Source organism: Phalangium opilio, unplaced genomic scaffold (assembly GCF_054372755.1).
Source record: "Phalangium opilio isolate 3A_F unplaced genomic scaffold, DU_Popi_V2 ptg000064l_1, whole genome shotgun sequence".
NCBI lineage: Eukaryota > Metazoa > Arthropoda > Arachnida > Opiliones > Phalangiidae > Phalangium > Phalangium opilio.
In genome coordinates, this window is record NW_028324181.1 from 445,001 (window position 1) to 447,500 (window position 2,500).

Genomic DNA, 2,500 nt, shown 5'->3' on the forward strand with positions numbered 1-2,500 from the left:
CAAGTCTCGCAGCTGGCTGCGTTCTTCATCGACCCACGAACCGAGTGATCCACCGCTTAGAGTCGTACTTTTTTTATTTTTCAAAAATACAAACCCTTGATATAAAGCGCTTTCCGTTAAGAAAGGCGGACGCTTGGTAACGCCCTATGATAGAGGTTATACGGATAGTGCCGGGAATTTACCGCGGAAAAAGGGTAAACTCCCGAAAATGGAATCGATCGAGCTGCCGCGGAGTTGAATTCCGCGGCCCGAGCCCTCTATCTTCCATGCGCTCAGACACGAAAGATTCCACACTCGAGCAGTCTGGTCCGCCGAGATTTTTTTCATTCCACCGGAGAGCGATTTCTACCCGTCGCGACCCGTTCAACGGCAATCACGAAGCGACAAAGCCAGCCAGGGACTTTCGAAGGGAGCACCACGAGGGTGAATCCAAACTTCGGTCTGTACACCCGTTAATCACTCGTCGACGCCGTAAGAGAAGTTTACGGCGCCGCTCGTGTCGTGAAGGCACTGCTATGTCGCGAACGAAATCGCATCGTCGGTAGGTCGTGAACGGATTTACCGTCGTTCTCTTGCCAGTGGGGGTATCGGGTAAAGAACGCGACGAAACGTTCTTTACGACGACGAAACCCTTCTTCCTAAGAAGATTAAAAAATTTTGAAAAGTTTTTTCGCCGAGTAACTCGTACCCATAGAATGGCGCCGGTTAAACCTTTTCGGAACCGCAATTTTTCGATAATGATCCTTCCGCAGGTTCACCTACGGAAACCTTGTTACGACTTTTACTTCCTCTAAATGATCAAGTTTGGTCATCTTTCCGGTACGTCGGTGCGACCCGAAAGCCGCTCCGAGCACCAGTCCGAAGACCTCACTAAATCATTCAATCGGTAGTAGCGACGGGCGGTGTGTACAAAGGGCAGGGACGTAATCAACACGAGCTTATGACTCGCGCTTACTGGGAATTCCTCGTTCAAGGGGGACAATTACAAGCCCCTATCCCTATCACGAAGGAGGTTCATCGGGTTACCCAGTCCTGCCGGACAGGGGTAAACACACGCTGATTCCTTCAGTGTAGCGCGCGTGCGGCCCCGGACATCTAAGGGCATCACAGACCTGTTATTGCTCTGTTTCGTGCGGCTAAACGCCGCTTGTCCCTCTAAGAAGGAAGACCGACACAATTGATCGGTCGCCTATTTAGTAGGCTAGAGTCTCGTTCGTTATCGGAATTAACCAGACAAATCGCTCCACCAACTAAGAACGGCCATGCACCACCACCCACCGAATCAAGAAAGAGCTCTTAATCTGTCAATCCTTCCGGTGTCCGGGCCGGGTAAGTTTTCCCGTGTTGAGTCAAATTAAGCCGCAGGCTCCACTCCTGGTGGTGCCCTTCCGTCAATTCCTTTAAGTTTCAGCTTTGCAACCATACTTCCCCCGGAACCCACAAACTTTGGTTTCCCGGAAGCTGCCCGCCGAGTCAATTGAGTAACTCAGGCGGATCGCTGGTTGGCATCGTTTATGGTTAGAACTAGGGCGGTATCTGATCGCCTTCGAACCTCTAACTTTCGTTCTTGATTAATGAAAACATTCTTGGCAAATGCTTTCGCTGTAGTTCGTCTTGCGACGGTCCAAGAATTTCACCTCTAGCGTCGCAATACGAATGCCCCCGTCTGTCCCTTTTAATCATTACCTCGTGTTCCGAAAACCAACACAATAGAACTCGAAGTCCTCTTTCATTATTCCATGCACCATTATTCAGGCGGGACGCCTGCTTTGAGCACTCCAATTTTTTCAAAGTAAACGTGTCGGGCACCTACGACACTCAATGAAGAGCACCGAAGGAAAACCGACAGGATGTTCAGGCCAGGCAGTAACCACCGGAGCGGACCGCCTGTCTGGAACTGAGATTCAACTACGAGCTTTTTAACCGCAACAACTTCAATATACGCTATTGGAGCTGGAATTACCGCGGCTGCTGGCACCAGACTTGCCCTCCAATGGATCCTCGTTAAAGGATTTAGAGTGTACTCATTCCAATTACGGGGCCTCAAAAGAGTCCCGTATTGTTATTTTTCGTCACTACCTCCCCGTGCCGGGAGTGGGTAATTTGCGCGCCTGCTGCCTTCCTTGGATGTGGTAGCCGTTTCTCAGGCTCCCTCTCCGGAATCGAACCCTGATTCCCCGTTACCCGTTACGACCATGGTAGGCGCGTAGCCTACCATCGAAAGTTGATAAGGCAGACACTTGAAAGAAACATCGCCGATACGAGATCGTGCGATTTGCCCAAAGTTATCCAGAGTCGCCATGGTAAGCGGGCCGAAGCCCGATTGGTCTTGGTCTAATAAAAGCGCCCCTTCCCTAAGGTCGGGGCTCTGCTGCATGTATTAGCTCTAGAATTACCACAGTTATCCAAGTAAAAAAGTACGATCTAAGAAACCATAACTGATTTAATGAGCCATTCGCGGTTTCACCTTATTTCGGCATGTACTTAGACATGCATGGCT

At 50.2% G+C, this 2,500-nt stretch overlaps 2 non-coding genes across 2 annotated transcripts in view; both read right to left on the reverse strand.

Moving 5' to 3' along the window:
- Positions 1 to 64, reverse strand: part of LOC149662046 (5.8S ribosomal RNA) — a 154-nt gene extending 90 nt beyond the window's left edge. Inside the window, exon 1 of the ribosomal RNA XR_016368704.1 lies at positions 1 to 64. This exon is cut by the window's left edge and continues 90 nt beyond it. This is a non-coding gene — a ribosomal RNA (5.8S ribosomal RNA).
- A 671-nt stretch (positions 65 to 735) lies between these two features.
- LOC149662047 (small subunit ribosomal RNA) overlaps positions 736 to 2,500 on the reverse strand; it is a 1,811-nt gene continuing 46 nt past the window's right edge. The window contains exon 1 of the ribosomal RNA XR_016368741.1: positions 736 to 2,500. This exon is cut by the window's right edge and continues 46 nt beyond it. This is a non-coding gene — a ribosomal RNA (small subunit ribosomal RNA).